An 11,049-nucleotide genomic window follows, 5' to 3' on the forward strand; every position below is an offset into this window, starting at 1 on the left:
AACGAACAAGCAAGATGCTGCCCTTACACCCGGATAGGTGTAAGGGCAGCTAGGTGTCGAGGGACGGCATTGCTAAGCAAATATGCATAAGAAAAGCATCAATGCAAGCCCCAAAACACCTAAGATAAGCAAGTGCTACTCGCCATCAACAACGCTTCAAAGACGAGTAACACAAGGTAGACGAATAAACGTGTACTGCCTAGATCGCAAGATGCGATCTAGGTAGCATGATGCTTACCCGGAAGGAAACCCTCGAACGAAGGGGTGGCGATGCGCCTGGTTTGTGTTTGTTGTGAACGTGATTGTTGTTTATCTCATAAACCCTAGATACATATTTATAGTCCAAGGGACTTTCTAATTCAGGCGTGCACCTAACCGTGCACGGGTTAAACTCTAACTTCTAAACTAAGATGCGATCTACTATAATACAGATACACGGGCAATCTAGCCCAAACTCTTCGTGTAAGGCCGCTTCAAAGATGCTTCACGTGTAATCTTCTAAGCCCATCTCACTTACGGCCTATCTCCTGATTTAGTCAAAATCTGGTGATAACACGTGAACTATGCAGACATGGTTGAGACTTCTCTCTGACCAATAAACAATAGCGGGACCTGGAGATCCATAATGACTCCCACATATTCAACGATGACTTAGTGATCGATTGAACCATTTACATACGATACCGATTCCCTTTCTCACGCGATATTTTACTTGTCTGAGGTTTGATCATCGGTATCTCTATACCTTGTTCAACCTCGTCTCCGACAAGTACTCTTTACTCGTACCGTGGTATGTGGTCTCTCATGAACTATTCATATGCTTGCAAGCTAATTAGACGACATTCCACCGAGAGGACCCAGAGTATATCTATCCGTCATCGGGATGGACAAATCCCACTGTTGATCCATATGCTTGAACTCATAATTTTTCGGATACTTAATCCCACATTTATAACCACCCATTTACGCAGTGGCGTTTGATGTAATCAAAGTACCTTTCCGGTATAAGTGATTTACATGATCTCATGGTCGAAGGACTAGGTAACTATGTATCGAAAGCTTATAGCGGAAATTCAATTCGGCTCCCGTGTGCATATGCACCCTCTACCAAAAAATCATATTTTGAAATGTTGAAAAAATTTAACAAAAAATTCTACATGTACATCATCATAATATATGTTTGTTCGTCAAGTTTCACGAAAATCCAATATTTTTTGTGGTCTATATAAAAAAGAGAAAACTTATCTTGTAAAAAGCATTATTTTTAGCACTGAGTTTTGTCTTTTTTACACACGTCACATGATAAGTCGATTTTTTATGAAACAACTTTGTAAGCGTGTAGCATGAGAAGATTTACATGCAAATTTTTGGTTTCAATTTTTTAAAATTCAAAATATGTGTAAAATGCATTTCAAAATAGAGGGAGCATATGCTCCCATGTTCCAAAACACCACTCCCAGCAAATAACTTAATGACGTGATCTTATGCTACGCTTAATTGGGTGTGTCCATTACATCATTCACATAATGATATAACCTTGTTATTAATAACATCCAATATTCATGATCATGAAACTATGATCATTTATTAATCAACAAGCTAGTTATACAAGAGGCTTACTAGGGACTCCTTGTTGTTTACATAACACACATGTATCAATGTTTCGGTTAATACAATTATAGCATGATATATAAACATTTATCATAAACACAAAGATATATAATAACCACTTTATTATTGCCTTTTGGGCATATCTTCAACAAAAAGATGCCGGAGAAAACCGGAACTAAGACATAAGTTCGGCAAGGAGGCCGAAGAGTTTGATCCGGATTCCGGAAGGATTAAATCGGTACCTTGAGAAAGGAGAACTTGGCATGGTTTGTTGGATAGGATCCACCGGACTATACCAGCTTCGGGGACTAATGTCGGGGGATGAACCCCGGTATGCCAAAGGCATGCCAAAACCGGATGGTTTTAGCCATCAAAGTACCGGTTAAGTGTTGTTCCGGATGACAAAGGTTGATTCAGAGAATCATACCGGTATCCCGAGAGGGGATACCGGAACTAGCTAAGAACATACCGGAACTACCGGAACAGGCTACACTGTAGCACGTCGGCAAAGACCAGTCAAAGATGCTCTCCAGAGCTAGAAGACAAAGATGAGTGAAGCACTTCAGCTTTAATCGAAGCCATGACGCCAAAGGCAGAGGATGACGTAAAACGGTGCCGGAGGATGTCACGGCTTCTGATTAAAAGCATATCGGCATCACCGGTAGCTAAAGTAGCTTTGTAAAGTAGTTTGTCTAGTCAAAGATCCCATTAGGATTTCTAGGGTTTCTTCCCCTGTAAGCCACCCTCTCCCCTATATAAGGAGAGGGGGCACAGCCCATCGCGGGCACGTACGATCTTAGTGTCAGGCTGTAGCCAGAAACTTATAACCTCATATGATCAATGAATAGAAAGATCTGAGGAGGAAATAGCTCTCATGTTCATCGTCTTCTACCTTCGGCCTAGGCCAAGTTCTTGAGGAATCCATCCGGAAACCTCTCCACCCATACCAAAAACCTTCCCCCGGATCCTCTAGCGTCCATTCGGCCCCAACTTAAGCCATCCCATGGCATCTGTCTGTTCACCTGACGACAAATTCAATGCTAAAAGTAAGGCTTTTTAGAAGATGATTCTTTTTTTGCATAGACCATAAAATATAGTTTTTTACGAAACTTCACGAACATATATTTTGGAGATGTACGTGTAAAAATTTTTTGTCAAATTTTTTTGACACTTCGAAATACTTTTTTTTGGGTAGAGGAGGCATATACACCCAGGAGTCGAATTGAGTTTCCGATAAATCAGAGACAACTATCATAGAATAGAGGGAGTAACTTGCACTGAAGTTGCACTGTTACAAAATGTAGCTGCGTTCCAAATCGACTTAAACATGTAAAAAGCTTATTATATTTAGCATTGTATCAAAATGGTAAAATTTTGCTCCACTTTAAACATGAAATTTCATAACCGGATTCACCTCGTGCCAACCAGATCAAGATAAGGCCGGTCACAGCGTGACCATTCATACCGCTTTCACTTCATCTTTAAAGCCGAATTATGTCTGCTGATGCATGGTCCAAACCAAGGAGGATTTTGTGTGATTCACATAACACCAGCGTTCACATTTGAGTCACAATCATCCTTCTTATATACGGCACCATAGGCAATCAGAGCGCATGACAAAGACAAGAAAAAACTCGTACCCCTTGCACAGGTCAAGCAATCGAGAGAAATCCAATGGCGCCCAGAGGCGACGAGCTGAAGCTGCTGGGCGCGTGGCCGAGCCCGTTCTTGCACAGGGTGCGCCTCGCGCTGCACCTCAAGGGGATCAACAACTACGAGTATGTGGAGGAGGACCTCACCAACAAGAGCGATCTGCTCCTGGCCTCCAACCCCGTCCACAAGAAGATCCCCGTGCTCCTCCACAGCGGCAGGCCCGTCTGCGAGTCCCTCGTCATCCTGCAATACCTTGAGGATGCCTTCCCGGAGCTGGCAACGCCCTCCTCCCCGCCGATCCCTACGACCGCGCCGTCGCCCGCTTCTGGGTCGCTTACGCTGACGACATTGTACGTCTACCCTGTGCTCCGATCAACACCCATAGCCTCTCAGTTTGAGCTAGCTGCTCCATTTTGATTATTTACCCCAGCGTATGTGCGCGCAGTTCTTTGCGGCGTGGATCAAGTCGCTCATGGGGACGACGGAGGATGAGAAGGCGGCGGGGACAACGGGCGCGCTTGCGGCGCTGCAGACGCTGGAGGTCGCGTTCGGGGAGTGCTCCAAGGGGAAGCCTTTCTTCGCCGGCGACGAACCTGGGTACATGGACGTGGTGCTCGGGGGTTACCTTGGTTGGATGCGCGCCTACGAGGTGGTGGCCGGCCTGAATCTCCTGGACGCCGGCCGAACACCCCTCCTGGTGGCGTGGGCGGAACGCTTTGCCGGTCTGGACGCTGCCAAGGGGGTCTTCCCGGAGGTCGACCAGATCGTCCAGTTCGCCAAGGCGCTGCAGGCGCGGACTGCAGCCTCTGCTCCTCCGAATAACTGACATGTGATGCAATGGTTAAGGCTAAGCCGGCGCAGTTTCAGTAGTATACTGCGTTGTTGCTGCTGCTCGATCGAAATAAAGATAGGAACCAAATATTGATTTGGTGGGGATACTCTTTAATTAATAGGATTTTAAAAGATTTGTGGAGGATTGAAATCTTATATGGTTTATAGGATCGTATCTCACAAAGATATTTCATAAGAATCTTGTAGTGTTAATTTCATAGGAAGAAACATTAAGTTAGACCTCATAAAAATTTCTTCACCACAATCAAAGAGATTATATATCTCTTTTTAAGTTTTTATAGAACTTAACTAGACATGCCATTTTAAGCCTACACCTTTTCTATTTCTAAGTTTTTCCCTATCTCCTAAATGAATCAGAGAGCGTAAACCTGAAATCACATAACCCGATCTGGCTCACACCTGCTAACCAGAGGTCTAGATCGAGATAAGGCCGGTGATAGCCTGGCCATTAATACCGCTTTTATTTCATCTTTAAAGGTGATCGATATCTGCTGATCTTGGCGTGGTCCAAACCAAGTAACCAACGAGGATTTTCTCTTATATACCGCGCCATCGGCTTTTGTTTTCGAAACATTATACCCCGGTACAAGGCAAGCATTCGAGAACTAATCCAATGGCGGCCGGAGCCGGAGGTGGCCAAGAGCTGAAGCTGCTGGGCGCGTGGCCAAGCCCGTTTGTGCACAGGGTGCGCCTCGCGCTGCACCTCAAGGGGATCACCAACTACGAGTATGTGGAGGAGGACCTCACCAACAAGAGCGACCTTCTCCTGGCCTCCAACCCCGTGCACAAGAAGATCCCCGTGCTCCTCCACGGCGGCAGGCCCATCTCCGAGTCGCTCGTCATCCTGCAGTACCTCGAGGACGCCTTCCCCGAAGCTGGCAACACCCTCCTCCCCGCCGATCCCTACGACCGCGCCGTCGCTCGCTTCTGGGTTGCTTACGCCGACGACATTGTACGTCTACTCTGAGCTCCGATCTGCGCATGCATGAACACCCCATAACCTTTTAGTATATTCTGATATTAATATATTCCCTTTATCGAAAAAAATGAACACCCCATAACCTTTTAGTTTTAGCTAGCTAGCTACTCCATTTTGATTATTTACCCCATAACCTTCTGTGTTGCGCAGTTCTTTGCCGCGTGGATCAAGTCACTCAAGGGGACGACGGAGGATGAGAAGGCGGCGGGGATGGCAGGCGCGCTTGCGGCGCTCCAGACGCTGGAGGGCGCGTTCGGGGAGTGTTCCAAGGGGAAGCCTTTCTTCGCCGGCGACGAACCTGGATACGTGGACGTGGCGCTCGGGGGTTACCTTGGTTGGATGCGCGCCTACGAGGCGGTGGCCGGAGTTAATTTCCTGGATGCCGACCGAACACCCCTCCTGGTGGCGTGGGCGGAGCGCTTCGCCAGGCTGGCCGCTGCCAAGGGGATCTTCCCGGAGGTCGACCAGATCCTCCAGTACGGCAAGGCGCTGCAGGCGCGGACTGCAGCATCTGCTACTCCGAATAGCTGACATGTAATGCGGTGGTTAACGCTAAGCCGACGTAGTTTCAGTACTTCTGTGTTGTTGCTGGTGCTCGATCGAAATAAAGATGGGAATCAAATACTACCTACATCCCATCCCAAAGCTTAAGGGTCTATAATTTTTTCAAAAAGTCAAACTATATTAAATTTGACCAAGTTTTATCAAAAATTATTAACAAAAAAGTACAAAATCAACATCATTACATAGATAATGAAATATATTTTTATATGGTACAAAATATCATATTTATTCATAGATTCTTCTAAAAATTTAGTTAAATTTTACTTCGTTTGACTTTTGAAAAAAAATATAAGCCTTAAACCTTGGGATGGAGGTAGTATTAATTTGGTGCGGATACTTTAAGTAGGTGGTTAATTGCTTTCGTTATTATCCGTGATGAAATGTTGCCTTTTTTCGAGATTACAATATGGAAAAGTCTTATTTACAGCAAATTGTAGCTACAGCCGATTTCTATGTCGCTCCCGTCACCACCTCCATCTCTTTTTTCTCCATGATCTATCCCCATCCTACCTTCTTATCTCTCCATGCGAGCCCCTGCCCACCTTCTTCCCCGTGCTCGCCGCCGTGGGCCACCACCAGGAGACCACGCCCTCTTCTCACAGTGCCATCATTGGGAGGTCACGGCCCTCCTATTTCCCGCGCCTATGCCGGGAGGTCATGGCCTCCCTTCCCGCGCCGAGGCCGTGCTCCCTTGCTCCAACTCCAAGTGCCGCCACCGGGAGGCCCTGCCCCCTCATACTCGATGTGCCGCCGCGCGCTTCCGCCACCGCGAGCTAGCTGACACCTCGCCACACGCTCACGCCCCACCGGGTGCTCCCGCCGCCGCGCACTCCGGTCACCGCAAGCCGGCTGCATGTTCCTACCACCGTGCGCCACCGCGCCCTCACACAATATGAAGATCAGTTACCCATTCGGGCTTGGCTCGATCAATTGCGCCGCCCCGATCTGGGCGGTAGTTGGGACTTGGGCCCGTGTCCCTCATCTGACAACTAGACGCGAGCTTGCAGGAACTGTCTCACACGCTCGTTTGTAAGACTGAGTTTTTTTGTTTAAGAAAAGCGACCGACGAGCTCCAGTCGGTCATGGTTGTGACTTTGTGGTCTTTGGGGAAGATCAACTTTTATAGATTTTTGTCGATGTTAGACAGGTCGTTGCGATTTGTTACATGTGTACATAGTTTTTGGTGTGTCACGGGGTGTTTGGTTCGCGGTCACATTTTTTTTTTTTTTGAGATGGAACACACATATTCCATTAACGAGTAGGCACATCATGCAAGCTAGCCACCATGACCCTTACAGGCAGTGACTCAGACCAGAGTGATCTGTAGTCCTGTCGGCTGGCGCCATATGCCGCTAGGCAATGTGCGATTTTATTACATTCCCTCGGGACAAAAGAGAAAATTAATTTATCAAAGTTCAAAAGTAAACTAAGTTTAACTTCACGGTAGATAACACCTTCAGGTGCCAGGTTAAAGTCCCTCGATTGGATAGCTCGGAGCAGATTTTGGGAATCAGATTCGATCTGAATTTTCTGCATGCCCCATGACGCTGCTGCTTGTACAGCTTCTGAACATGCCTGCACTTCTGCTTGTGCTTGCCAAGAGAAAATTTGGTTGCCACAGTTTAATTGGCATGTGTTTGGTTTTTGCCATATTTTATTACATGTATGGTCTACTTGTCATAGAGTCAACTTTTCTGCCAACTTTTATCAAAGTTTTGCTTCAATATTTTAAGCCACACTTTTGTTGATAACCACTTTGGCTTGGTAAATTGTGGCTACCATTGACGATTTTTTTACCATAATTTCACGACTTGATAGACTATTGAAAAAATGATGGAGACAAATGTTACATACTCTAATAAAAAATTGACACATGATTATAAGTTTCTGCTGGGCGCGGAGTTGAAGAAGGAGAATTTATGCACAACGTTGAGTGGAACCCCAAGAGGAAGGTATGATGAGCACAGCAGGAAGTTTTTTCTCGGTAACAAACCAAGGTTTATCGACCAGTAGGAGAAAAACATTCTCTCCCGAGGTGTTGCGAACCAACTCGTGGCAGGACGCACTACCGGCGTCAGCAGCAACATGGAGACTTGCACACAAACAACCAAGTACTTTGTCCCCAACTTTCAGCGAGGTTGTCAAGCTCACTGGTTTTGCTGAAAACAAAGGATTAAACAAACCGTGTGGAAAAAGAATTGTTTGCAGAGAACAGAACGGAAAAATGTTGTAGAAGATTGCAATTAAAAGAAGAAGAGCCGGGGTCAACCATTCACTAGAGGCGCCTCCCCAATAAAATAAATATGCTGGGTAAACAAATTACAGATGGGCAATTGACAAACAGAGATTCTACGCTAATGGTTGGTGCAGAATACATGCTATGAAAGTATGCGGGCAGTACAACAATATACATAGACCGTAATGTAACTGCATCTATGACTAATAATCCACCTTCAGGATTGCATCCGCGACAACCTCCAGTATTAAGTTGCAAGCAACGGACTATCGCTTTAAGCAATGTGTGTAAAGTAAACGATGAAACTGCCCTTGAATAGAACACCGTTGTTTTCTCCCTAGTAGCAACAGCACATCTACAACTGTAGAGAACAAGGTCACTTCCCATGGTTAAATAGAGGCATGAACCCACTATCGAGCATAAATACTCCCTCTTGGAGTCGCTAGCATCTACTTGGCCAGAGCATCTACTAGAAACAGAGAGAATGCAAGATCATAATAACATAATACATAATCTCAACCAAAGCAATCTCTCTATAAATCGGATCCACATCAAACCAACATGTAGCAATTACAAATAGATGATCTTGATCATGTTAGGCAGCTCACAAGATATATACATGAAGCACAACAAGGAGAGGACAGCCATCTAGCTACTGCTATGGACCCATGGTCCCATGAAGAACTACTCACGCATCACCTCGAATGAAGACATGGCGATGTAGAGGCCTCCGGCGGTGATTTCCCTCTCCGGCAGGGTGCCGGGATGGACTGCAGAACCCTCCCGAATTAGGGTTTCGGTTGACGGCGGCATCGGAAATTTTCGTGGATGGAGGCTCGGGTCCCCGGGGTTTTCCCGATACGAGGAATAAATAGGCGGAAGGGCGGAGCAAACTTGGCGACGAAGCGCCAGTACATGGGCCAGGCGCAACCAAGGGTGGGGCCACGCCTGCCCTATGCACTGCCACGTGGCAGCTCTCCTGCGCGTGTCCTTCTGGCTCCGTCTTCGTCCCGGAAAAATAAGACTCTGGGCTTTTGTTTCGTCCAATTCCGAGAAACTTTCATGTACAACTTTTCTGAAAAGCAAAAACAGCAGAAAACAGGAATTGGCACAACGGCACTGCGTTAATAGGTTAGTCCCAAAAAATGCTAAAAAAGTGTGGAAAAGTACACATAAAACATATAAAAATTGTAACAAAACAAGCATGGAGCATCAAAAATTATAGATACGTTTGGAACGTATCAACATCCCCAAGCTTAACTCTTGCTCGTCCTCGAGTAGGTAAGTGATAACAAACAAATAATTTTTAAGGTGACATGCTGTCACACTACTTTGATCAATCTAAGTGTAAAAGCAAACATAGCTGGAATCATAGAATCCTAACATAAGCATGATAGATATAATCAAACAATGAAACTTAATAACCATGCTAAAACATGAATAGTAATCAAACAAAAGAAAATGTATAACGTGCATGGAAAGCAAAGTGATTGTCAATAGCATAGCATAGATACATAATAAAGTGGTACTCAGCTTGTCCCATAAGTGGAAGCAAAACATAAATGCTTGAACACCTTTAAAAGATTATAAGGATGACTAGAAACAAAAAGTTTGAACAAGCAATGTCATAATTATGAATCAATCAATAAAATCTTGGGACCATGCACATAAAACTAAGAATGACAACTATGCTCTCATAAGTGGTGCATAAACTAGAAGGTGGAGACTCAACATAAAAGTAAAAGAAGATCTCTCTTTGAGAGGCAAGTAAGATCACTCATGTGCTAGAGCTTTTTATTGAAACAACAAGAGTATAAAATGCACTTTTGAGAGGTGGTTGTTCATGTCAACGAGTAGTAAAAAGAGCTATTGTCATCTTCCATACTAAGCAAGTTTGAGAGCGGTTCCGAAATATTTGGGCGAAGCCTCTTTTCATTTATACAACTTATAAAATTGTGACACTCCTCCCAACCTTTGCTTACACATACCATGGCTAAACGAATCCTCGGGTGTCGACCAAGCAATCACAAACCATGAAGGAGTGCCCTTTTCTTATAATTTTTCTATTTTCTTCCCCTATTGGAAGTTGTGGTCAAACCAACTCTTCTTTTTTATATACTTTTTTATGTGACAAGCAAGATCAAGCTCACGAGTCTTTGAGTTACTTAACTAGTATGGAAGATGACAACCACAATTTTAATTTACTTCGTCATGAGCTAAAAACAATGTCACAAAACGAGGAACTGTTTGAATGTTTTAAAGGTAGCACACGAGCAAACTACTATGGAATGGCATTGAAATACCACATATAGGTAGATATGGTGGACACTTTGGCATATTTGGTTTTTGGTGGTTGGATGCACAAATAAAATACTCATACAAATGGAGGCTAGAAAAAGACCGGGTGCGACCAACTAAGAGAGCATAATGGGCATAATCATGCACAACGACAAAATATATTAATCGAAGCATAAAGTGATACACAAGTTGCAAACTAAATGATCATAGAGGCAAGAATTGACTGGAATGTAGTCATAACATGTTGCAAAACATGTGCCAAGTCGACCCAAATAAAAACATTCACAGGAAAATATATACCACAATATTATGCTTTTCTATTGTATGCTAAAAACAATGCATGAAACCTTCAATAACACACTAAACACTCTCAGTATTTGAGACTAATCATAATGAAAACATAATTAACAAGCTCATCATGAGAATAACATCTAGCAAGATATGCAAAAATAACTATGCCACAGTCTAAAAATGCTTCCATTTGCATCACATACACATAAAACTTTTTTCATGCTTCCAACGCCAACCAAATGAAACCAAATAACTCTCATATATGAAAAACAATTAAATGTCCAGAGAGCTATTGAAACTCAAATAAATGTAAAAGTGGAGCGTGTCTCTCTCAAACGCAAAATACATAACAGTGGAGCGTGTCTCACTCCAAAATAAACAAGCAAAACAGCGGAGTGTGTCTCACTCCAAAGTAAATATGCAAAGCGGTGGAGCTTGTCTCACTCCAAAGTAAACATGAATGATGGGATCCAAATTTATTGAAAGTAAACACACATCAAAAAGTAAATACACTCCAAGGATAACACATATCACATGAAGGAATAAAAATATAGCGTGTTGCAAA

At 44.1% G+C, this 11,049-nt stretch overlaps 1 pseudogene; it reads left to right on the forward strand.

Moving 5' to 3' along the window:
• Nucleotides 1–3,153: 3,153 nt before the first annotated feature.
• LOC124663597 lies at nucleotides 3,154–5,626 on the forward strand (annotated as a pseudogene).
• The last annotated feature ends 5,423 nt before the right edge of the window (nucleotides 5,627–11,049 follow it).

The sequence above is a fragment of the Lolium rigidum genome, chromosome 6 (genome assembly GCF_022539505.1).
Source record: "Lolium rigidum isolate FL_2022 chromosome 6, APGP_CSIRO_Lrig_0.1, whole genome shotgun sequence".
Classification (NCBI taxonomy): Eukaryota; Viridiplantae; Streptophyta; class Magnoliopsida; order Poales; family Poaceae; genus Lolium; species Lolium rigidum.